General features: G+C 34.6%; 1 long non-coding RNA gene across 1 annotated transcript in view; it reads right to left on the bottom strand.

Annotated features, from left to right (window-relative positions):
- The window catches only part of LOC130682700 (uncharacterized), a 44,207-nt gene extending 41,688 nt beyond the window's left edge, over nt 1-2,519 (bottom strand). Inside the window, exon 1 of the long non-coding RNA XR_008995990.1 lies at nt 2,463-2,519. This is a non-coding gene — a long non-coding RNA (uncharacterized LOC130682700). The remainder of the gene's footprint in view (nt 1-2,462) is intronic.
- Between the last annotated feature and the right edge of the window lie 24,573 nt (nt 2,520-27,092).

Here is a 27,092-nt window from a genome sequence, read left to right as displayed (position 1 = left end):
CTAATAGTCCAGGAACTTTGTGTTCAGACTGGAGGCAACTCTCTTCTCAGTGCTCTGGGGATGCAGGCTCTTTCCAGATTTTACTTTGCTATATGCTAGGGCAGAGCTTGGTCAACTTTCTCTGTAAATGGCCAGCTAGTAAATATTTTAGACTTTGCAAGCCATAAGATCTCTGTTGCAGCTCAACTCTGCCGTTGTAAAACAAAGCAGCTATAGATGACATGTAAATGAATAAGCATGGTTGGTGTTACAAAAAACTCTTTTCAAAACAGGCAACAGGGCAGACTTGGTGAATGGGCAATCGTCTGCTAACGCCTGCTCTACAGTCTTACAGCACACACGCATCTAAGGAGTGTATCTGCTACTTCAGTGCTCAGCCTGTATGTTGTATGCACTATTCTGCTCACATTCTCCTGGTGAGAACAAGTCAACATCTTACGAGATCATACCTATCCACAAGAGGGACTAGGGAATACTGCTAAGCATCTAATTCTTGGCTTCAGTTCTTACGTAGAAGGTAAGAGTTCTGGTGGAGAGTTCCTCATCTTTAACACATTATGGTGCTGCTGTGAGAATTAGTAACAGCACCTATAAAGTGCTTTAAACACAAAAGCATTTAATATGCTATAGTTATCATTCTGAGTATATATATATTTAAAAAATATTCCCATCATTTTTGGGGCACAACTTGTCTTAATTGTGTTTTATGAATTACTGACTTTCCTTAAGATCTGTCGCCTACTGTTGTTATCCACAGACTCTCCACTCTGTTTCTAGTCTTTACTCAAGCCTAAAAATCTCTTAACTCTCAGATTTTAAAGAAGCACTATATTCTGGGGTCTCCCAAGTTTAAAACTTCTGAATCTTTTTTGCCTCACCTTTGTACAGTTGTTGACTCCTTGCATTTTCTCCAGTTTTTGTTGTGTTTTGTTTGTTTTCAGTGTCGTTTGTATGCCTTCTTTGCTATTCTTATTTCCGTGTTCTATTGTTGTTATTAGTTTCCTAGGGTGGCTGTAATACAGTAACACAAGCTACAGGACTTAAAATACCAGACATTTATTGTCTCGCAGTTCTGGAGGCTGGAAGCCCTAAACCAAGGTATTGGCAGGGACATGCTCTCTCTGAAACCTGTAGAGGAATCCTTCCCCGAGTCTTCCTTACTTCTGGTGGTTTGCTGACAATCTTGATCATTCTCTGGGTGTAGATACATCACTCCAATCTCTGCTTTTGAGGTTGCATGGTGCCATCCCTGTCTCTGTTCACATGATCATCTTCTTATAAAGACATTACTTACATTGCATTAGGGGCCCACCCTACTCCAGTATGACCTTATTTTCATTAATTGCATCTGCAATACTCTGTTTCTAATAAAGTCATATTTTGAGGTATTGGCGGTTAGGACTTCAATGTTTCTTTTCAGGGGCCACACAATTCATCCAGTAACTCAAAGCCATGGCTCAAAGCTTTCATTACCTATTTGCTGGACAACTACAGTAGCTTGTTCTTTCTTTTTTTTCTTCTTTTTTGAGTACTCCAGTATTTTCTTATTTCAATATACTTTTCAAGGTCAGAAAAGCTCTTCTACTACAGCATTAGTATGATGCACTGGGCATTGTAAAGTTGCTGAGTAGCCTTTAGTAAATGACTTAGTTCTCCAAATCTCAGATATTTCCTCTGTTAAACAGAAATAACAATATCTACTTCACAGCACTGTCATGAAGATTAAATGAGGTCATGCATGGGGCCATACCTACCATGTACAGTGCCTAATATGTGGTCAAGGCTTTCCTCAATAAACAATGTCTGAATTTGTAACCTTAATTACCCAGTTCAGTTACTTGAAAATATTAACACCATGGACTTGTTTTATTTCTTTGACTATCCCATGGGGATCAGCATTGTACTGCCCCTAAGAGACACTCAATAATCACTTACTTTATGAATTTTTGAAGGCAAGACATTTGATAGGAAGCAACTAGTCTTTAAAGTAACACAACTTTAAATAAGAAAAGAAAGTTTGAGGAAACTGGGTCAAAAAGGGAAATAAGGAAATAAGTATATAGGACAAGGTTGAATTCATTAGTATTCTTTATGAATCATGCCAACAATATTTAGCTTATATAAGAAATATGTACAATATTTCAAAGTTGGCTGTTGAAGGTAAAAAAATCTGTTTTACGTTTTAAAGTAAGCAAATGTTCTTTTAAGTAATGACATAGCACTGAGGAATCTCAGTATTTTCTTGTTTTTAACCCAACCACAATCTGCTTTCATGCATACTCCACACACAATACCAATCCTTCAACTTACTTTTCTTTGAAAAATTACACAGAAGTCTAAGTAGTGTTAGTCTCGTTGCTTTTATCTTCTAATATATGGTAATCTGAAATCAAATTGTTAAGTTTCAGAGCTGAAAGAAGACAGTGAATATTCAATATCCTTTATAGATAAGAAAATATTACCTGGAATAATTATGTGATTGAGCTCATACTGCTATTTGGTGCCAAAACCAAGATTAGAAGCCAGGACTCCCATCAGTGATCCCTCTTCTTTCGCATGCATCCTTGCAGTCAAATGGGCGATAATGAAGAGGAAATCCACGGATGGCCCCTTGGAATGGGAGTTCTGGGCAGAAGCCCCCCCACTCTGATATAACGGTTGTGGAGGGCCCATCCTGCAGAGTCATCCTGCACGTGGAACATTAATATTGCTTCAAATATTGTTTGCAAAGTAAATAAGAAACCTGTGCATAAAGTAAGGCTGGCATCAAAGCCTTAGAAATAACCAATTCAGGGGAAAAAAATGGAAAAAGAGGATTAAAATCTTTCTTTCCTTCATACCCTTAACATATTTCTCAAACTTCACTGTGCATGTGAATCACCTGGGGATTTTGTTGATGAAGACTGTGATTTAGTAGATAGAGGGCAGGGCCTGCGAGTCTGTATTTCTAACATACTCTGGGTGATACTGTTGCCTCTGATCCACGGTTACACTTTGGACAACAAGCTCAAGAATGCAGACAGGTTACAATCGCTCTGATGCCTGGGAACTACCAGCTCGGTCCGCAGGAACCACAGAGGATCCGCAGCACTTGCTATCTCCGGCTCTTCTTTGGCCCTTAGCTCTGTCTTCCTTTAATATTATATCCAGTGTTTTTTACACAACTAGAAAAATCTTTTTGTGGGAAGGGATCATAACTCATATTTCTTTGACTCTCTAGTGCCTACACCAAATGTCGGTCACTTAGAAATGTTTATGATTGATTATAATGTTAAGGGAAAAAAATGTTTGGAAGAAAATCTGTATTCAAAAAAGGAAGTCTTTTTAAAAACACTGGTTCTTAACCATAATTTGAATCATTTTGTAACCTTGCTATGTTATATCTGCTAAGACTTTAGAATGCTATTGTAAAATATGTGATTTGGCTCATTGTATGTATTAATCTATGGCATAGTACTGTTACTTCTTTTGAGAGAGAAATATTAATTCCCTTTATAATTTCTTTCCTATCTGAAACTGGAAATAATCATGATAAATTATACACAAAAAGTGTTTTGCATATGATAACCATTGTTACAGAAAAAAATTGACTAAAATTTAATCCATTTCAAATAAGGAATAATATTTTGGAAATTTATATTGAAAGATGAAAACAAATATTTTAAAATAATTTTGTCTATTCAGTTACTAATAACATTCACTGACAATATGTACTAATTTTAGAATAAACAAGGTGTTTTGTTTTGGAAAGAGGCAAATTTTTCCAGTAAAATTATTTAAGGCAGATGGGACACCTTTTCATTTCTCTGGCACAGCCTGATCAGAAAGAGATACATACTTGAAAACAATATTCTAGTGATTCATCAGGTCTTCTTAAAGTCTCTCTTGGTTTTCTGACATCCAAATATTCTCTTTTAGAGAACATAAAACATCCTTGTCCTAGGAAATTTTCTCATTTGCAATTGGTAACTGGTCTCATTCTTCTATATGTCAATTTGTCAGTGTTTTTGTTTCTGATGCCAATAATTCTTCCCTGTAACTTTCAATGAATGAAGTTACAGGTTTTTGCCAGATATTCCCAAGTCAAAACTGTGTGAACCACAAGGAAATTTATTAGCACGCATACCTGGGCATAGATGTGCTCCAGGTACCATATGACAGGTGCTCAATGACCATCAAGAACTCATGTTTTTTCTTTTTTAAAAAATTTTTTTGTCTCTCAGTGTACCTTCCATATCTTAGGCCTCATCCAAAAGCTTGGTCCCTCATAGTTGTATGATGGTTTCTAGGGGTATTTGAGGATTATTTATTGAATTCCATTAGAAAGAATAAGAACACTTGAAAGAGAGAACTCCATTCCTTTCAAAGCCTAGTTGAACAGATAGCTGCAGTCAAAGTTTGTCCCAGTTTAGCAATAGTTAATATGCCAGGCACTTGGCATTTAATAAGAATAGTCTAATAGGAATCCCTTTAGGAAATGAGTGTTGTGTAGGTTCCTGAAAAAAAAGAATCAGAGCTTGGTTTGGAAGGAGGAAGTCAATGTCAGATAATTTCAGGGCACAATGATTTAACAAAATTTAGCATCTTATACAATATTCAGGTTCATGTTACAAAACAGTTGTTCTGCCATTGATTTGTACTGTATTCTGACAATCAGTTGAAAGTGGTTAATAAAGAAATAATAATTAGAGAGTAGGTGCCCAGAGTGTCGGGCAGGGACAAATTTTCCAAGTGATCAAAACATTCCATATTTTTGTGTTATAAAAATTTTGCCATCTTCCCAATCTTCCAACACTGGAAAAGAATACTTACATACCAAGAACCCACCATATTTTATATATTCTGCATGTTTGTGATTTATTAGTTCCAAAGGAAAATAAGCAAGTGATATTCATTGGGCATCAACAAAGAAGAATGTAGAAACTGACAACCCAAGGTGCCCAACTACATTTGTGCTACAGGGAAGATGACAAAAAGGACCACAACTCTTTAATATGTGGGAATGGAGTGGATCAGAGGCACTCCCTAGGACAGTGGAGTATCTAAGCATCACCAAAGAGTGCAAGATCACTGGGAAAAGCTCTGTCTTTGGTATTTTTCACTGGCATAGGAAATTATATATATACAATGGTATTGGGTGGGAAAATTATACTCAGTTAAGGGAACTATATTGTATCTGTCTCTTATTTGTGTGACTTCCCTTTTTTTTTTAAGTTTTAATTTGATCTGTAGCATTTATGAACCTATGTAAGGATAAGTTATGTTCTAACAGATTTCTTTTGTACCTTGCTGTTATAGAGCTATGCTGAACTGATAGACAAAGATAGTGGAGAAAGATTGGTGTTTTTCAATATATCTTGGAGACTTAATCTGTGAAAGGAGATGACCCTCAACACTGACATATTGTTTTTCAAGTGTTGATGATTAGAAAGGTGAATGTCAGTGGTGACAGGTACACACAGCAGAGATATCAGCCAGCAGCATAAATGCCTTTGTCCTTGGTCATAAAGTAACAAGCACAGGGTAGGGCCTAAGGAATAGTAGATTCTGACAACTAAGTTTCTGTATAACTAAAGAGGCTGTAACATAAAGGTCAAAATGTAATATCAAAATAAAAGAATCTCTACGGGCTGGTGGCTAGGCAACAAGTGAAAGACAGAGGCCCAGAATAAAAGATCTCTGGAAATATTCCCTTGGCATGCCTAGCAACATGTTGTCTTTGTTTTCGCTGTTTCTTTGTTCACTTTCTCCCTCTTCTTTCTCTGAGAAGAACCACACAGGGTATGTGGCCTTCAAGAAGAAAGAGATTGGTGGGGGATGTGGGGTGTGGGTGGTGGCTCTTAGCTATTTAGTGAAAATGCTGACCTGAACCCTTGGTACCAGGAATCAGGGTGAACTGGGAGACACAGCTGAAGTTAACTCTATGTTAGACTTTTGTGATTTTCTGGAGAAGACTAAAAATGTTCCTCTCTCATCTCGCACAAGAGGGTCTTTTCTCTCTTGAGTATCACTAAGGGAGGCTGAGCACAAGATAGAAAAAACGAGTGGAATGGATGTCTTTACTTTATTCTCATCTGTGCATTTTTTCTCAGTAGCCTCAATTGGAGTCATAGTCTCCCCAGCATACTTAATTTTAAGGAAAAATAAAAAAGCATGGATACAAACAAAGGGAATACAACTAATGTACAAATGGTTAGAGGAAACAGAAGCACAGGTTGAGCAGAAAACTAAAGGCAGCAGTTCATTCTTGCTGCTTTGGGATAGTTTCATATGCCAGATAAAGCAGTAAATAATTTTTGGAGTACCTCCCTAGTAAATTCCTTTATAACCTGTTTTTCTCTTAGTTCTTCACCACTACTTAGGTTTTCCCATGAGTATCTGTTCATTCCTGCTCGCCTCAGCCACTGTCAAACTGTCTTCCTGATAGAAGTTCACTCTATAATGCATGAAGTTTAAAATATAATAATAAAAGCAGTTAATAATTGATTATAAAGTTGATGTTTTCCAGATTATTTAAACTTTTTGCACTGTTAGCCCATGCAATCCTCAAAACAGTGTTTTAGAATAGGTAGCTTCATTTTGCAGATGAGAAAACTGGCACAGAGAGATTAAGAAATGTGCTTAAATAACACAGCACTAAGTGGCAGAGCTGAGATTCCAACTCAGATATATTGACTTTGCTGCCTATCTTAGTGGCCACCATAATATTTAATCCAAAGCCATTTGTGTATAATATTTGTCAGTGAAATATTTCCTATTTTAAAGTGTTGTGAGTTTTTCTTGTCGTATTTGTTCCTTCTAAAAGTAACAGAATGTCATTTTACCCTCTTCTTCATTTTGATTTCTGCAGGACTCTCAGTTTCTTTCAGGTTCCAGGAGATTGATAGCTAGACTTATTGCATAGACAATTACCAATTTCATTTTAGGAAGTTTTTGTACTTGTCACCAATTAGTTTTTACAGTTTAGTGCACTAGAAAAATGTAAACCAAAAATCTAAGTTGAAGGAGAAAAGAGATCCCTACTAGACTAACCCCAGGTGTTTGTTAGCAAGTAAACCCTGAAGGGTCAGTGCCACTACTTGTAAATCATAGGATAAGAGTGGCTGCTAATATTTAAAGAAGCTTCTGTAACTAAAATTGGATGAGTTTGTACATTACTGAAATTTTTTTCTTAAGTAGAAATAGCTTCCTTATTCAGGACATTAAAACCAGACTGGACAATATATAAGAGAACTTTGCTGTCCAGGAAAAAAAAAGAAAAAACCTCTTAAATTGTTTCAAAATATTTCCCCTATTTCTAAGGATACTACGTACTCTTCTTTTACTGTTTTGAAAAGCGAACCATTTCTCTGAGAAATCCTGATTTTTTGATACTCTGTTAAATATTTTTAAAAGCAAATTACAATTTGAAGGAAAATAAATAACAACTTTTTTCAGCAGGCCACAGAAGCCACAATCATGCTAGGGTTTATGATGACATCAACTTTTCCTAGACACTAAAGCAAGACATTGCTCCTAGCACTCTACCATCTGCTGCAGATATTTTAAAATTCTAAAGCACTAACAATGATGCAATTTGCTACATTTTGAGCTGCATTTTACAACTCTCTCTTTGCTGAATTACTATTGATGACATTAAAACCCTTTACAAATCAAGACAACACATTTGCTTGCTTTTGCCACCAAAGAGCTGTCAGCTACTCTCTTTCTCTGGGAGAATACCTGCCACCTCTTTCACGGTCAGCAATGTTTAGAGTGTTTTAGAGAATGAGAACCCAACAGCATTTTCTACCTTTCTTGTTGTTCATAAGAGAAAAAGCCCAGGGAGAAGACAACATTAACTTGAAGAAGGAATAAACTGAGAAGCAAAAGTGAGCGAGTTATTGTAATTTTTTTTTCATCTTCTCGTAGATAAAAAGGAACATTCTCCAGATTTCTGGAAACAAAAGGAGGAGTTACTAAAATAAGTTATCCGACATAAGAGGATCAAGGAGCTAAAACATTTCTTATATGTGCAGATATAAAAACTTGGAGCATTACTCAGAGAAAATGAGTTGCCTGAAAGAAGAAAAAAATGACAAGAGTTAAGATTTAAATGTTTGATAAAGATTTAAAAGTTTTCTCTTTTTCTTGCAAGTTGAGTGAGTAGGATAGCTTCATAGATAAGTAGGTTTTAACTGCTCTAATTTCAAATTATTTTCAGCCAGTGATAGTGTGATATTTGGCTATCTGCAAAAAGGCTCACTTAGAGGGACATGAAGGATAGAAATCACCAATTCTGAAAGAAGTTTCAGTTCAACTCAACACCTGATGGACTGTGGTTATGAGTTTCAAACTTCAGAAAGTATTAGCAGCTGTTACTTTCCAAAAGTAGCTAAGATATTCAAACATTTGCCCTGGAAAAATAACACCTGTCACAAAAAAATAACAGGATAAAATATGTCTTCATTCATGTTAAAGGACATATTTTACAAGAGAGTTTCATCTGACTGAAAACAATCATTTTGGGCATTCTTGGGTAGCATTCTAGTCCTTTCTTTCCCTTAATAATAGACTTATTTAAAAACATCATTTAAAATACCCTTACATCCAAATTCCTCCTATTTCTGTTAATTTCATTACTGAAATACTTTTAGGTGTTGTTATAGCCATTATAAAACCTACATCTACAATAGTTCTGGATTAATAGATATTTGTTTTTTTATTTGGTAGGAAATATATTTGAATTTTAATATTAGTAATAATTTACAGATACTTTCCTAACTCTCCTTTTACTTGTGTAAATAAAATATGTTTGAAAAGAAAAGATAAGATACACTGAAACATAATTTCTCTTTTTAAGTTGCAGGATCAGAAAAAATAAACAGTTGATATCACCGACCATATTCCCAAAGTTCTACTGTGTAAAATGAGGGGAAGGTAGTGACTTCACAAACAGTGCTGAGGGCTGAGTCACACTTGCAAGTGGCAAACTGTCATCTTATTTTTATGTCTAAACACTTAGTGAAAGTGAAAGAGTGGCAAGGTTAGAAGCAGGTGGCCCAGCAAGATGTGAATGAATCACTTGGAGAACAGACACAGTTTGTCACAAGGGCGAGATTTTTGGAAAAAAAGAGACATTCATCATATGATCCCACACAAGTCCTCACCCAGGCAAGCGTCCTCTCCCCAGACCTTCTCCTCCAAAGAAAAACAGCAGAAATGATAATAGCAGTAACAGCCATGTGCATCTGTGAAACACTAGTTCCCAAGATGGACATTTTACATAACATTATTTCTGAACACTAAACTAGTCCAAAAAGTGGATGCTATTACTTTTGCTTGTAAATGAGAAAAATGAAACTCAGACAGGCAAAGGGTTATCTGTACTAAGAAGGGGCTGAGCTATGTGGCTTACCCATGCTTGACCATGGGACTCATATTAAAGCCCATGCTCTACCCAACATACTTTCCTGCTGTGTCTTTAGTTGCATATAAAGTTGTTTCGGGGAGAGTGGACTACTAAAGGGGGACTTAAGGATTTAAACTTGAGCCTTTCAAACTCAGTTATTTATTCATCTACCCAGAAGAAACAGTGAGAAACAAATAGACACAGGAAATGTAAATTCAATACACAAGTAGATACACAAAACTAGAAATTACTATGTCGTGTGATATACTGTAGCTCTTCTTTCAAATGAACCACTTAAGATACTGGATGATCTTAATGAATCAAACGAATCCCTCTTTCCCTTTTACTTCCTGTCTTTGTAAATGCTGAACCAGGCAGGGAACAGACTTATTCTAGTTTTTGATTCATGCTTTGGTTAGAACTGGAACATACACTCTTGAGGCTAAGAACATAATCTGGTTGGAAGGAATGAAACAAGGTAGGCCATACCATCCTTCACAGAATCTATAATTCTAATTTATTAATTTATTAATCTAATCTATTAGCTGCGACCAATCAGGAAGCATGTCTCTGACCCCTGGGACTCTTTCTCCTTAGTTCTGATGCTCAGAAGGAAATGCTTCTAGTTTATCAAACTTGTCCTATGTGATACATTAGTACTAATAATCATGCAGTCACTGCAAGTTTAAAAATGTGGTCCTGGACACTTTCATTGATATATAATTATAATTGTAAATGCTTCTAAAAGTTTTACTGAGCTATGATTTCCAGCTTAACATCAAAGGAGGCCAAATTTGGGCTTCAAGAAATAGTCCAGTTACTTAGAGAATTCATGAACTCCCTAGAAACATTACCATAGAGTGACAATCTGCGGAAGAATCCTACAACTTAACAGAATAAAGGATCCATGATTATAAACAGAAAAACCCCTGTAAGCAGTGCATGCTGGAATGAAGGGGCTTTCTCAGCAAATAAATGCTTGATAATAAGGAAAGGGACATTTTAAGCTAGAAAATCCTTTACCTTTCATTCTGTTCTGTTTTTCTTTGTAATTACACTATAAACAGTTCATCAAGGAAATTTGTTGATACACTGCAGATGGTGAGAGGATTGTACAGGGCTTCATTCTCCGGCATCTTGGCCACTAACCTCATTAAAATAGGTCTCCACAGTACAGTCAAGCTGAGGTATTAATTTTCAAACTACTTTTCTACTCTTCACAAAAGAAAAAAATATCACTTCTCAGTTAGAACGAATCACCAGGAACCCAACACCTGGGTCCTCTTTTTGACTTCCCTTGGAATTGCATTTGACTGTATAGGACTTATTTACTCTTTTAATGTACTTAAGGATGTTAAAAAGAACTCACTGCTCCTGCTCTTAGACAATTGTAGAAAGCTTAATGAATTAATATTTACAAAATAATTTGAACATCTTGAAGTTTCACAGAGCTTCTAAATATGAAAGTCATGTATTATTTCAATATCTACTTTTAACCTTTTGGTTTTATTTAAAGTTAACATTTTCCCCCCAAAATATTAGTAAAAACCACCAGAGTAAAGCTGAGTAACAGATTTCAGTATTGTCAGTAAGGCAGCTTTCACATGCCTTGCCAATATCTTTGTAGGTCTCCTTGTTAATCATTTTACTTTATTATTTATTCCATATATATATTTTCATGAAGAGTTCTTAACTTGATGTAAATCTGATTTCTTGATCCACAATCCAATCTTAGTATGGCTGCTATGTCTTCATAACTGTGAAAATATTACATCTCTTTGCAAGTTGGCTTTAATACAAGGAAGGTTACTAAACTAACCCAATTAAACTGAGCATATCTGCAAGTTTAGATGATTATTGCTGTTGTCTGTGAGGGCTGGGATCCAAAGTGATGGATTGCTGGCCACCCTAGTGAATTCTAAAGGGGAAAAATATCCCATCCTGGTTTAGCTTGAATTGGCTTTCATAACGGTTTTATGATGCAAATTGGAGATATTGGCCTTAGTAACAACCTACACTATCTGTTATATTCTCCTGTCTCATAGTCACAGGAAGCTTTCTTGAGTATGACTCTCTATCCTCATTAATAAGCTCTGTGTTGTACATCTGTGTCTGATATGAAGCTGCCATACCTTGTCACCAATTATAGACCCTGAAAAGAGCCATCTCATTATAGTACTTAAATTGCTTGTTCCTGAAGGTGATGCTTGGTGTGTCTCTTCTGCCTCTTGCCAACAGGAAAATCACCCTTGAAGTGAATAGGTGTCAGTCAAAAGCTACCAAAGAAAAGCAAAAGGAATTAATAAAAAACCTGGCTAGAATACTTATCAGCTTATTGCACAGAAAAGAATATAGATCAGACAAATAAAATGCAAGGCTAGAAGTGACACTTCTGAACATTTTAATCACAAGAAACATATCTCTCCATGAATTTGGGACGAAGCAAATATTTTGAATGTGAATCTCACATGTGGACCAAAGCAGATCGTTTACCATTCTGTCACTGCTGCAGTCAGGGAAGGATGCAATGTTGAAAACTTTTTCTGTTTCTTATTGCATCTCCAAGTGGTAGGAAACTGAACATCATGCAATAGAATTCCTACCATTGGGTGGCATCTCTCTGTATGGCAAACCTGGTCCACAGGGAGTTTTCAATAAATTGTGATTGATCATTAAATTGAGAGATGAATTAATGAATTAGAAGGTCAACTGGGCAAGAAAGTGCATAGCAGAATACTCTTCTGCACAAGGAAAGCCAACATATTAGGCTTGAGTGCATGCAAAACACATTGAAATCCATTCAAAGAACGTTCATTCCCAGGTACAATCAATTTCTATTTGTTGTATTGTGTTTCAAAAGAAAAAACTTCTTCATAACTTTTCACTACTAACAATGAACCCCATTATAAGCAAGTATAAAGAAAAAATGTTTATACTTTTTTTTTGCCTCTTTTCTTTTGCAATGTATGAACTTATTCACAGGGCAAGCCAATGGAGCCTGTTTAATGTTGGGGACTCTCTAAAAACACTGTAGTTCAAATATCTGCCCACTCCACCCAGCTACAGAATTCAGTCAGCCAAGGACAAGATGGAAAGGTTCACAGAAATCCTCAGCAACTAGCATGTGGTTCCTTCTCAGCCCCTGGAACAAGTATATCCTCATCACTTACAATATATTTCAAAAGTGTTTGTAGGTTTTCTGGTGTCATTCAACATGTCATGCCTTGTTTGGAAAGAAAATGTTCAGTTATCAACACCATCAGAATTCCCCTGGACAAGAGTGCCAATAAATTATGCCCATTCTTTTAAGAAGGTCACTTAATCCAGTTTACTGCATCCCCAAATGCAGTAAGAACACACTGTTTTAACAGGGTATCCATGTCTATGTGTGCTTGTGTGTATGTCCAGAAGAAATACCAGAAAGAAAAAAAAGATAAGATGAAATGGAGAGCATATATGTTGAAAAAATATTTGGTACAAGACACTTGTACAAGATATATACTTTAGTTTTGGTTTTGGTATTACTGTCACCATTTCTTCATGGCAATTTATAGAATCTAATAATACATGATCTGAATCTGGGAGATAGAGAAAACTCTACACTGTTCACTCCTGGACAAAATAGTAATGGAATTCTGACATCCACAATGAATTCAAAACAACCTTCCATTAATTGGTGTTTAGGAGCATTTTTGGCCTTCTTTAGCAGATCTGAGAACTGAGAACATTATTATTATCACTATCTTTTCACTATTACTCTACAAAGCTTATTGTAAACTGTAAAGAACCAAACACTTAAAAGATCTTATTACTAATGCAGCTCATCAAAGAGAAGCAATGATACATATAAACACATTTTGGCACTTAATTAAATATATAATTATTCTTTTTCTACTCTATTATTTAGGCACTTTAAAAGGAAACTTAAGTATAAATCCCAAACACATTTTTTATTGAAGTTGAAGTCCCATTAGCCCAGGTATCAAATAAGTGTAAAGTGTAAATACTAAATATGATAAGGCCAAACAACTAAACACATTTTATATTTACTTAGTAAAAAATATGTATGCTCTTTTTTTGAGAAAGGAAATAGTTCCTCTATCAGATTCTGATGATGGGGCCATTTTAAAATTAGGGATATAGGCAAAAGATTTTTTCTTGAACACATCTTTTTATTTGTGGTGATGTTAGCAATTTATTGCCAAGTAGATAACATTTGAGCCACTACTATTTTATTCTCTATGTAAGTCAGTTTTGAGACCATAAGCGAAAGAACACTTGTGGCCCCTTGACTGAAAAAAATGTCAACTCAAAAATGAAAATAAGAAAAGGCAAGAGACACAATCATTAATTCTTTTTAAAGGAAGCTAGGATAATATGAAGAACTGATTTTATTTCACTGTTACTGACAGAGGTGTCAAAGAACATCCCTCAGGGACCAAAAGTTACACTTGAGTGTATAGGAGAGGCAACCAGTGATAATATTTTTCTCATCACATGGTGTCCCTCATAATTCACTTTGGTTTTGAAGATGAATAAGGGTCTCTTACTTCCTTTGCTTATCCTAAATCCTCCTACTTGCATCCTCCCCCTTAGGTGCCAGGGTGTCCCTGTCCTCCCTTAACAGAAGATAAGCCATAAAGTGTTTCACTCTTGGTGTTGCACAATATGCCATTTGCTGTCCTTGTCACTTTTCAGAAACATATACCTCTACTAGAGTAAATTTTCTTGTCTTCACTATAAAAATATTCAGCTTTTGACATCTGCAATCTTAATAATGAGATGGGCCAGTTTTACATGCCTAATACTATAAAATACCCAGAATCTTATGTTACTCGGGTTGGTTTCATTTTCTGCTTAGGTCTTGAAACTTGAATTACTTTGTTTTTTAAATACAGAAATACACTTTTAAATAATTTGGTAGAGTTCAATAATTTTTTTAAATAGAGGTAATTTTTACTCTCATATTCCATATGGCTGCCATGTTTGGTTGGGCAGTTTGGCATTCAACTACCTTGGGAGATACCATTCAGATGAACAACAGTATGAAAGTCACCTCCTAAGTTCCTGCAGGGGACAAATGGCACTACTGTTCATCGCAACCCTGGATGACAGGATGCAGAAGCAGCAAGAGGGCTTGCACTTCCAAGCCACAATATGCTGGACCCTAAACATCTATCATAGCATTGCCATTAGTATTTATCTGGGTAAAATTTTATATTTTTAGTGTGCTGATGATAATGTTTTAATATTAAGGTGAATTGCAAATGTGAGCATATGGGTGCTTCTGTGAAAGAGTGCACATTCATGAACAATTCCTGAAGAGCTCTGTGTGTTTCCATCTGTGTGTCCTGATCCATTTTAAACAGAGTCGTAGTAGATAAATGAAAGAGAGCTATCTTACTCTCCTCACACAGGCAAATGCCAGCCCCTTCTGGAAACATCCACAGACATTTTCACTCCCAGGAGTTTCTTGACGACAATATTCTTCTCACTGTATGTGTAAAGTACCATCTAATCAATCGTGTATACTGGTGCAAAGACAAGTTTGGATCTTTAACTCTGATTACACAGGTGATAAGGAGAGATTCAAATACTACAAGTAAGGTAAAAAATATAGTGCTGTATTTGAGAAACAGTTTTTCTTTTATACTTCAATATTGCTAAACAGAATTCAAACTAATTTCCCATCACTTTAATTTCTGTTGTTATATGCTTCTAATGATCAAAGCTTAAATGAAATGAACTAGCAGCTTTTAAGTCCCTTTCGGAAACATTTTTAATTGAGATGGTGACTCCTTGCTGAGAATTCAAGCCCATCTTCCTTTTTTTTAAAGGAAAGAAAAATGATTTTCTCTCAAAGGGATATCTCCCCTAGAAGATTTCATAATTCTGTTTCGATTTCCTCTTAGTTGTGGCTCTCATATTATAAAGCAATCAGGAAAAGCAAAGTGTTTAGTTTCCTTTCCTTAAAAAATATACAAAACAATTTAATTTAAAAATGCAGTTTAACACTTACTAATAATCAAAACCTTTTGAATCCTACAAAGTAGGGTTAAAATTACCAGAGCTTAAATTTACCCTTTTCCTTACTAGGCAAGTAGATGAAATTTTGGAATTATTTTACTATCCACATAGCATTCAGCTAAACATTTGCTGGAGCAAAATAAAAATCATTTAGTTGATGTATAAAATAGTGTGCATAATGTTCTAAACATGAGGGAATGTATAAGAAATCAAGTACTTAGGAGTACTCTTTTTCTTGCTCTTATGAGATCATCCTTCTTTTCTATCATCAAGAATAGCCTCAATAAAACTTTTCATTCTTAGGTTTTGTTTTTGTACTAGTTCCACCTTTGCTTTCACTTCTATAGCTTCCCAGTTTTGAATCAACATAACAAAAAAATATATATAATTTTTTAAAGTATGGCAGCAACTCATTTCCACAATCTAAATTATATCCAGATTCAGATTATAACTTTGCAGGAAATAAGTAGGAAAGCCTTTGGAAGAATGAAGAAGATAGTTGTCCTAAAGTACCTGAGCTTTGCAAGAAAGGCACGTTAACCCCTCAAGTAACAGTCAAATGACTTGGCAATTCATGTGTTCAGTGTATTCATTTAACAAAGTTGTCCACCTGGTTTCCTTGGAAACCTTGATTTCTTACCAATTGATGGTGAACACACAATTAGAAACATAAGTGTTAGTAGTTGACCTATTGTGAAATGACACTTTACAATGAAAAAGAAAAAAGAAAGAAAGCACAATGGGCACCCAGAATCACAATTTACCTGTTCATTTACTTTAGAAGCAAATCTAAACCAAACAGCTCTTGGAACATTAATGTATTAGAGTTAGTACAAAAGCTGATGGACATAATTACGAATCAAGCCAGTTAACAAAGCACTAAGCATTACTCTTAGAGTCTTTTCAATAAGGCAAAGAATGATCACAAAATTTTAGATAAGTATCTATGAAAAAAATAAATAATTTCTAATATTAGCTTTTAAGTGGATATTTTAGGTATTAAAAACATTCTTATTTGGTGAAAATATCAATTTCCAAAGATACAAATATTAAGTATTTTATTTTACAAACAGCGTAGTGTAAAGAAAATATCTGTGTGAAGTAAATACTACATATGTGAAAAAAGTCAGTAACTAGGAAGCTATTCTTCTCTTTTGATATTAAAAGCAGCTTATAGTAACACTATTTCTGGAGATAAAATTGAGAATAAAAGAGTACATGCATTATGACAAAGAAGGAAAGAATATGCAATTGGGAAGACAGTTTTTTCAATAAATTGTGCTGGGAAAATTGGACAGTCTTCTACAAAAGAATGAAATTGGACCACTATTTCATATTGTACACAAAAAGTAACTCAAAAGGAATTAAAGACTTGAATGTAAGACCAGAAACCATAAAGTTCCTAGAAGAAAACATGGAAGGTAAGCTCCTTGACATAGGTCTTGGTGATGATTTTTTAAATCTGACACCAAAAGCAAAAGCAACAAAAGCAAAAATAAACAAGTGGGATGACAGCAAACTAAAAAGTCTCTGCAGAGGAAAGGTAACGATCATCAGAATAAAAAGACAACCTACTGAATGGGATAAAGTATTTGCTAATCAAATACCTGAAAAGAGGCTAATATCCAAAGTATATAAAGAACTTATACAAAACTCAATAGTAAAAAAACAAACTCATATAAAAAAGTGGGCAGAATTGGTATTTTTCCAAAGATATACAGATGACCAACAGGTACATGAAATGATGCTGCACATCATTAATCGTCAAGAAAATGCAAATGAAAACCACGATGTCACCTCACACCTGTTATAACGGCTATTATCAAAAAGGCAAGAAATAACAAATGTTGGCAAGGCTGTGGAGAAAAGAGAGCCCTGGGATAGTGTTGGTGGGAATGTAAATTGGTACAGCCACTATGGAAAACAGAATGGAGTTTCTGCAAAAAGTTAAAAATAGAAACTACCATATGATCCAGCAATTCCACTTCTAGGTATTTATCTGAGGAAAACAAAAATACCAGTTTGAAAACATATATGCACCCTTACGTACACTGCAGCATTATTTTACAATAGCCAAGAAATCGAAACAACTTAAGTGTCCATAGAATGGATAAATTTGGTATACACACACACACACACACACACACAATGGAATATTATTTAAAAAACAATGAAATCTTACCATTTGTGATAACATAAAAGGAACTCAAGGGCATTATGCTAAGTGAAATAAGTCAGAGAACAAATACTATATGACTTCTCATGTAGAATCTAATAGACACACATTTTAGATATACAGCAAGCTCATAGACATGGAGGTCAGAGAGGTGGTTGCCAGAGATGGGCTGAAAAGTGGGAGAAATGAATGATTTTTTTTATCTGAATAAACTGAATTTCAAAAAAATTAAGTAAAAAAATATATAAAAGAATATATATATATATGTATATGTGAACATAGTTATGTATATGTGGCAGAGTTAAATAAACAAAAGATAGTCTTGATTTCTTTTTGTATTAAATAAAATCAGTAAATGAAGTAAGGTTTGGCCCTATGTAAAGTAATGTATTCTATTAAAGTAAGTAGTTTTGTAAGGGAAAAAAAATGCCTGCCCAAGTATTTTTAATGTCCCTTATAAACACTAATTCCTCTTCACAAAGTGATATAGTATACTTTTCGCTTATTTTCTCCAAACTCACTTATGCATGTTTTCACTCAATTGCTGTTTTTCCCATACTTTAATTCTCCTAATCCTATATTGTTTGTGTTTCTGTCATCACTAGTCTTTGTGATTTGTCTGCCCAAGGCAGTAGTAGGAAATAATCAGTGGGAAATAAAAAATAACATCCGAATACCATCAGAGGGCTGGTAGCATATGACTCTAAAAGGAGAAACTTTCAATCTTTACCAAAACAATTAAGACAGATTGATATAGAGGCAGAGAAAAGGTTGACTACAGACATTTGTAATATTCTATAGCAGTGCCCTCCAACTGAACTTTCTGCAATGATGGATATACTATAGTTATTGGCCACATATGTCTATTGGACATTTGAAATATGGCTCATGGGGCTGAGAAACTGAATTTTAATTGTTATTTGTTTTTAATTAATGTAAATTTAAGTAGCCTTGCATGGCTACTTGCTATCATTTTGGATAATGCAGTTCTATAGAATTAACCAAAATATCATGGTTAATTTCGTTTGATTCCAATGCCTAGAATGTTCAGTATAAAATAGAATTAGGAAGATGCTGACATAAACATATAAATTATATGGTTTTTTTAATACCCTACCTACAACCTCCAAGAGTATTGAGGGTTACTTATAATGTTCATTATTAAACTATTGCAGTTAGGTAAATTAAGAATTTCTAAACATTTGGCATAAGATTTCATCTTCACATCCCATATTTACCATCTATCTCAAAGAGATTCTTAAATATCTATTCTAGTTAAACAGGTATAATAGAACTGACTCATTCTAAACTTTCTGATAAAGAAAATTTCAAGTCTATTTTTTAAAAACAGAAAGATAACCTAATAAACTGCTGTACCTCCATACATTTTTCTCCAAGCCCAGGTCATTTTGAAACATATCATCTGGCTAAAGAGGCCATCTCATAACTGCTATACTGTAATATGTAAGAAATGGTATTATTGAATATGTCTGAGGAGGGAAGACACACAAAAAATGACTGATCTGTCAAGAGTGATGAAAGAAAATTAAAAGCCAAAAGGTAACAAGAGTATATAAATCATTGCCTCAGAGTAAACCAATAAGCAGAGCCTGAAATGTGGGTAAGCCTATGTATGAGCTGTGGTTACGTGCTGAGTGATGAATGAATGAATTCACCCATAGAAAAGAGACATTTACTTATTGATAAATAATCTGATAAAGCTTCATACAGATGGAAGAAATTTAGAAAGTAAATAATAGTAATAAAAAAAGTCTAAAAGTCTCTTCTTAAAGTTCTTCTATTCCTCTACTTCTCTAGACCAAAATCCGACCTCAGAATTAGACAGTTCTCTGTGAGGAGTGCCTGCTGCCCTTCGAAGTGTGCGTGGTGACTGCTTCACCCAGAATGCCTGATGGGGGTGGATGTCTCCATTTTAAATCAGTGTCTAGCAGAGAGAGCTGTCAAGGTCTTTGATGCCTTGCAGTATTCAACATCTCTCCTCAATGTCCTCAGCAAGTTTTATTTCCTGAAGTTCACTTTACAGATGACTTTTTTTTTTCTGGCAGTTGACCATTAATGGTCTACTTGTGACTTGTTTTTTCTTTACAAATTATCCTCAAACATTTTTAAATTTCCAAACATCTTTCCTTTTCCTACTTCTGTAACTTCAGAAACATATTACGTGATCATTAAGGTTAATTACTATGACTCTGCCTCAACCTACAGAATGAAAATAAATACTCTTATGTCCACAGAGGTGAGATGTTCCTGTATAAATTATGATTACTAAAGATAAGTTTTTAGGGTACTGTTTGTACGGAGTATAGTGTCTGTGTATTATAAAGTCCTCTATTTTTGGAGGAGTTTTTAACCTGACAGTACTTAATAGCAAACTTCTAATGGTTGTTAAGAATGAGAGAGCAAACAATGTGTTCAGGACAGTTAATCTCTACTTAAATATAATGGACAGGAAGGCAGTACACAGGAATAAGAAAATATGATTAAATGATGGTTTATTCATGCAGTAGAATACTAGTCAGCATTTTCAATGAATTAACTGGAGAAGGAATTAGACTAGATTGTCAGTTAGAAGATACATCAATATACATAGTGTTGAGTGAAGCCAAGCAAAGCTTTAGATTATATAGTGATAACAATGTCAAGTACATAAATATTAAGATACTCAGAAAATATTTTATATATATTAAATATTATGTATATATGTGTAATAAAGGTTTAAAATGCATAGGAGTCATATTGGGAGAAATTTTTGCAAATCACATATTGATAGTGACTCATATCCATAAATAATAGAATATAAAAAGAATGTTTATAACTCAGCAATAAAGACAACCCAATTTTAAAATGGACAATGGATTTGAATAGACAGTTCTCCAAAACAGACAAACAAATAGGATGCTGAACATCATTAGCCCTTAGGGAAATGCAGATTAAACCACATGAAGTACCACTTCACATTCACTAGGATGTGGAGAAACTGGAACCCTCACACATTGCTGGTGGGAATGAAAAATGGTACAGCCACTTTGGAAAACAGTAAACACAGAGTTAAAGTATAATGCCACATTCCAATTCCTAGGAATATACACAAGAGAAATAAAATGCATATGCCAGAAAAAAAGCACCCATGTTCATAACAGCATTGTTCAGAACAACCCAAAAGGGGAAATGACCCAAATGTCCATTAAGTGATAAATAGATAAATAAAATGTGGTATATCGATATAGTGCAATATTATTTGGCAATAAAAAAAAACAAAGTGCTGATGTATACTACAACATAGATGAACATTTGAAAAAATTATACTAAATGAATGTAGTGAATCACAAAAGACCACATAATGTGATCTTTTGATTCAAATGTTACAAAATTATTTTTGATGCAAAACGTCCAGAAGAGGTAAATTTATGCAGGCAGAAAATAGGTTATTGGTTGCCTAGGGCTGCTGATGTTGGGGAGTGGTGGGGAGTGACCACAAATGGATACAGGTTTCTATTGGGTGGGAGCAAACATGTTTTAAAATTAGATTGTGAAGATGGTTGCACTTCCTGTGAATAAACTAAAGGCATTGAATTATATACTTTAAATAGGTGTTCATATGGCAGGTGAATCACACATTCATAAAACTGTTTAAAAATGCATCAGGATAATATAAACAATCTTGGAGTCACACCTTGATTAAAAGAAAAAGGGATGCAGACACTGTTGATTTACCTGCACTACCTTTTCTAATGTACAGTGTTACACTGAAGAAAGTTTATCTGTTAGATTTTTTTATTCTTTTTTAAGTTTTAAATGGTTCACACTAAAATTAATTATTAAAAACATGTATTTAAAAAACAACTGATAGGAGTATATGCTTTCACATGAGAATTACTTATCCCTCATAATTCTCTAAGGTATGGCTCATTATGTCCATTTTATATATTGTGCAACTGAGACTTAGGAGGTGAGTTGAGCAGTTACAAAGTTAATAAAAAGTAATACCACGATTTGAACTCAGATCCATCTGTTATACCACAATATTCTGCTTACTCATATAGCTAATAAAGCAGTTTTAGAAAGAAAAGGAACACTGAAAACAATTTGGTAACATTTCCACAAAAATTTAACTTTAAAAGTACTTAATATCATCCTGAAATCATTATAGTTAAGTCCTTTCAGACAGTTTATCTTGAACCTTCAAAATTGTTTGGCATCAAAATGTCTCTGGCTGTTTAGCCTGGCAGGATTTTAATTATCTCTTTAACTTTCTCAGGGGTAGTTGTTAAATCTCCCACTTCTCCTATTAAAGTCTGATGACTTGTCAGCATCTGCTTGCATTTTAATGCTAAAATGCTCCAGCACACATTTCACCTTTTCCCCCCTGTGTTCTCCATTTAGGTTTCCTAATGCCAAAGGACTTTCACAGCAAAGTGCCATCAACTAGCCTCAACTTCAACTTGTTTATTAGTCTCTAAGCTCAGAGTTGCCAATTACAACTTATATTAGAATTACCTAAAGAATTTTAAAAATATTAGTTCCCCAGAAATACTGACCTTTTTTAGTTTTGTCCATTCTTTAATTTTTTAATATGATTTTTATGTTTCATTTAATGTACAGTTTTTTCCTCCAATTCATTATTTCCTGGTGAAAGACAGGCCATTTGACTTCTTGAGTTTGGCACAGTTTGAATCTTGCTGATGGCATGCTCATGGTATAGTGAAGCATGTGCCTCTGCTCTGTGTTTCCTATAAATTAGAAGCTGGATACAGAGGGTTTCTTGGACTCCAGTTTGGACTCTGGCAAACCTCTAGTATTGCATTCTTACATGAGGAAGCAATGATGCTTGTCTCCCTTTCTGTGATATTATCCATTGATCCTCACTGTATAGATCTATTAATTCATGGAGGCCTGCAAAGTGGTGATACTCTAACTCTATCATTTCTTTTTGAACTATTAATTGAAAACATTTTAATGAAATATTTCTTTTTGTCTATTATTTGGAAGAATTCATATTTGATCCTTTTCTTCTGTTTACCTATTTCTAAGTTAATGGTCTCTCATCATCTTCTAGTTTATCATCTTTTTTCATCTTCTAAAAATTATTAGTTTTAACATATTATTATTGAATTCATGTATTTAAGTATATTTTATATATTTTAACTCATTGTAATTAATATCATTATAGAGTTAAATTGTGTTTGGTTAGTGAAAGGCTCTTCCTGTGAGCTCCTTTCTCCCTTGGCTATGACTAGTAGTCTTTGACAGTTCTCATTCTTTCTAGTATAAAAGATGATATCCATGATCCAAACTTATCTTTCACATGTCCTGCTGGACACATGGAATTGTCCATTTCTCTAAGATATCTTGAATTCTCTTAGTAGAAAATCATATTACCTGATCACAGTCCAGGGATGAGAGATTCTCCTGAATTTGTTATTATTTCTATACATTTTTAGTAGTAGCAAGATAATAATATATAAACAGATATAAATAATAAATTATTTACAAATATAATATTTCATAAGTTCATATTCATCCTTTTAATTCAAATAGAGAAGAGAGATTTAATTTAACATCCTCTTTATTGACATTTTATGTGCTTTCTTACACAAAGTATGATAAAATTAGAATATTACAGAATTACTCATTTGCTTTATCTAACCATAGGAGCCCAAAAGCCCCAGTGAAATAATATCAATGTTTCCATTCTCATGTGATCACAGTAAATAGTTAATATTTTTGCATTTGGTATGCACATTCTCCTATAAATATACTATGTTGTAATACATGGAGTATATGGTCATTAAACACCAAATATAACCCTTTAAACATTTATTTCATCTTGATTCTACAACAATTTTTTTTTTGCTTACAACTAGTCCTATATATTAACCCATGTAGTCTTCATATCTTTTTTTTTAGGAGTATTTAATTTTGAAGAAAGATACTTGTTAAAAGCAATAGGTTTTTAATTGAGAGATTAAATCTGTGAATTTCACACTTGCTATTCCCTGGATTTTTATGGAGATTTTGTTTCATAAACATTGGTTGTATCTCAGTATCTAAAAAATGTATGAAATTATAGATTGATTTCAGTAGACATATTATGACCTCATAATATGTCTACTGAATATCCTGTGCTATTGCCTTTGTATTTTTAGAAATCTTAAGACAAGCCCCTGACACGTCAGTGTTCACTCCCCTAGGTCAGTCAGCAAAGTGAGTGGTGGTTTGACTGTCAGTGAGGTCGTTCAGCTCACTGGTCCCTCAATAGACTAATTCCTACTGGGGGATGAACTAAATATTGCATATTTGCTTGAAATATTTTTCAGTGGTTTCATCCTGTCTCTTTCAGAGTCTCTGGGCTTGAGATTCTTTGCAGTGGGTCTAGTTTTTGACATACCCTGCTCTGATCCTGACAGAGCCTTCCCAAGGACAGGCTGTGCTCTGAGAGTGTGTACAGGCCCCATTGCTGGCTTGAAGGCTCAGACCACTTGAATTTTAATAAAGATTCACAAGCAAGTTGTTATGAAACAAATACCATAATGACACCCCTACAAGCTGTAGAATTATTTTGGGCAGATGATGTGTGTGGCACATGCCTAAGGCCCACCAATGATAATAATAGTAACACTGCATGGTAGGTAAAGAGAACATTTTTCACAAAAATTGCACAAATCATAATTCTGGCTACCCACCTTCCTTTCCACACCATGAGGAGTTGTAGGGCTCAGTACTGACTACCTTGAAAATCTGAGTTATAATATAAAGAAAATGGACCCTTAATTTTCTTTATATGTTCATTAGAGAAAAATGAGGGATGGCACTGTACATATACAATGAAAAAGAATATAAGCTTTACATAGTTTTAAAAATGAAACTCAGATTTGTTTGTCTTTTTAAACAGGTTCAGAAATGAATTCTTCCATATCTGACTGCTTTCCTCATATATACAAATTAATATGTATTAGTGGTATTGGAACCAAATTAATGCACTTCAGAAAAGAGTTATCTGTTAAGCTGAAAACACTTAGAAGGAAAGGGCCACTCTAGGAAACTTAAGAAACATTATCACAGGAAGAGAAAGTCCTTTATGAGTGTTATTTAGGTTATTGATAACATTTAGATTGTCAATACTGCTTCCAAATCTTAGAAGTTAGAGAACCCAAATTTCAGTTTCATTTAGTAGTTAAAGAAGCTAATTTTTTTTCTTAAGTTCCTTTTTTTGTTCTTCCATGTACTGTTGAAAATTGCAAGGCTGGCCAAACATGGACACCATTTAAAGGAATCTTACCAAAAATCCAACATCCTAAAATTGAATCTTAGTGAAATCCAATGTTGGAAGAAACCAGCAAAGTGAGACAAATATTTAATGCAAAACAGAATACAAAGGAGGTTCTGCTACAAAGATTTGAGATAGAAAACATCCTAAATCTGTGCACTTGTTACTTTTCCCAAAATTTGTTAAAAAAATAAAATAACCCCCAAAACTCAGAGAGGACAGATGGTGTGATGGACTCAGCAACATCTGGGTCCAAGTCTTGCCTCAGCCCTTCATGAATGTCCCACCTTGGGTGACTTTTATCTTACTTTACCCTAGTGTCCTTTGTTATAAAAAATAGCAAGCAAATAAGGAGCAAAACAATGAGGGTTTTTTTTCTACCTAGAAACTCAGAAAGAAAATGAAGAGAGCTATAAGACCATTTCCACAAAGATTTTGTCTTTAGAAAGACTGTATTGATGTCAATTTTTCTTTATTTCATATATTCAATTTTGCTTTCTTCTGCCTCTTCTCAATTTTTGATTCCTAAGTGTTCCTATTTCTAATCCATGCTCAGATTCATTGATTCTTTGTCATTTTATATCTAAGTACTTCATTTCCTATCCATGCCCAGTTACTCTCATTTGTATTTAATGATGAAAAAGAAAAATACCACATTTCCCTTCCCTCTGTATCAGCTAAAGGCTCATACTATTCTAACTTCTAATTTTCTCTCAAAAAACATAAGAGTGATATCCTGAGAAACATACACATTTTAAACTTTGTCAGAATCTTCAGAGTGAAAAAGTAAATGAGTGTGTTGTATCCTTTTACTAATTTCAGCTGCTTACTCAGACTCTCAACAACCTTTAAGGTTCTTAACATTTTATTGTGGTCCAGATCACATTCACTTCAACACTTCAGAGAGGTTGAGTTCTCTGAAAATTGCTCCACTGTGTCTTACAGCTTCTTATTCAATATTCAACTGTTATATAAATCTTTGAAATTAGGAAAATTGCTTCATTATAGGACTGATAGGAAAATATTGATGATTTCTAAACACCTGAAATTAATTGACAAAACTGATTGACATTCACTCTATAAAAAGCACTCACCAATGCCTTTGTCCCAACACAAGGTACTATATTTTAAAAGACCCTTTTTGACACAAGCTTTTCTTCTAAGTCCAGGACCAAGACAACATTTGAGTTCAGTGGTGTCCTCTACTTTTTTTGATATTCAAGTTTAAAGGCAGAACAGCTTCCTGTGCTTAGCTTTACAAAAATATACAAACTCTAAATAAAACAAAATAAGTAAAAAAGTCTACAAATTAAAAATAATTAATAACCAGGGCAAAATCCCTCCCTAATTACTGGCTAATAATTCATTTCAATTAAGTCAATTTTGTAAAGGTACAAATTCTAATGCCAGCCACTGCTTACCACGTTCTGACTTTCCTCCACTTTATCTGAAAGTGCACATAACTGTTTAATATTTTTAATAGCACTTATGCTATATTTGGGGTTTTGATGCTAAGTCTTCCTTAGCAGACCTTGAGATGTTTGAGAAAAGAGGCTGTTTTCTTTAATTCTGTATCTCTGAGCACCTACTCTAGTGACCAGAAAGTAATAAGAAAAGCCGGGTAAACATCATAACGACCACTTTTGGGATTCCTATCATATGCCAGTGTCTTGCCTGAGGGTTTCAGTCCCAGGCAAGTTCACTATGGATCCAGTGAGACTGAGAAAGGACAGTGGAATGTTTTGGGGGTGAAAGGGTTTATACCTGGCTTTATCCTCCTGGCAGTAGGTCGAGCATTAGAATCACATCTGCACCCAGCAGTCTGCAGGTCCGTAATCCACCTCCATCTCTGCCTCCACCTGGAGCACTGGGCGGAGCGCTTTACATAGTGACTCAGTCAATAATAGCTCATTGCCTGTGAGTGTGGAAGCAGTAGCCTAGCAGTAGGCCAGTTATACCATCAAATAGTTTAGGGTCAGGTGAGGATCCTGGCCATGGGAACTTCCATTTTCCCCACAGCCAGAAATTACACTATTTTGTAAGTTATATCAGTTGCTCCTTATTGAAATCCTACAAGACAGGTATTAGTCTCCAATTTTTTTTCTTTTTTTAGATTTTCTTTTATTAACTGAAGTATAGTTGACATAACAATATTTTACTGGTTTCAGGTACAGCATAGTGATTCAACAATTACATACATCACAAAATGC

This window comes from Manis pentadactyla, chromosome 2, assembly GCF_030020395.1.
Source record: "Manis pentadactyla isolate mManPen7 chromosome 2, mManPen7.hap1, whole genome shotgun sequence".
NCBI classification, from domain to species: domain Eukaryota; kingdom Metazoa; phylum Chordata; class Mammalia; order Pholidota; family Manidae; genus Manis; species Manis pentadactyla.
This window is presented reverse-complemented; position numbering and strand designations above follow the sequence as displayed.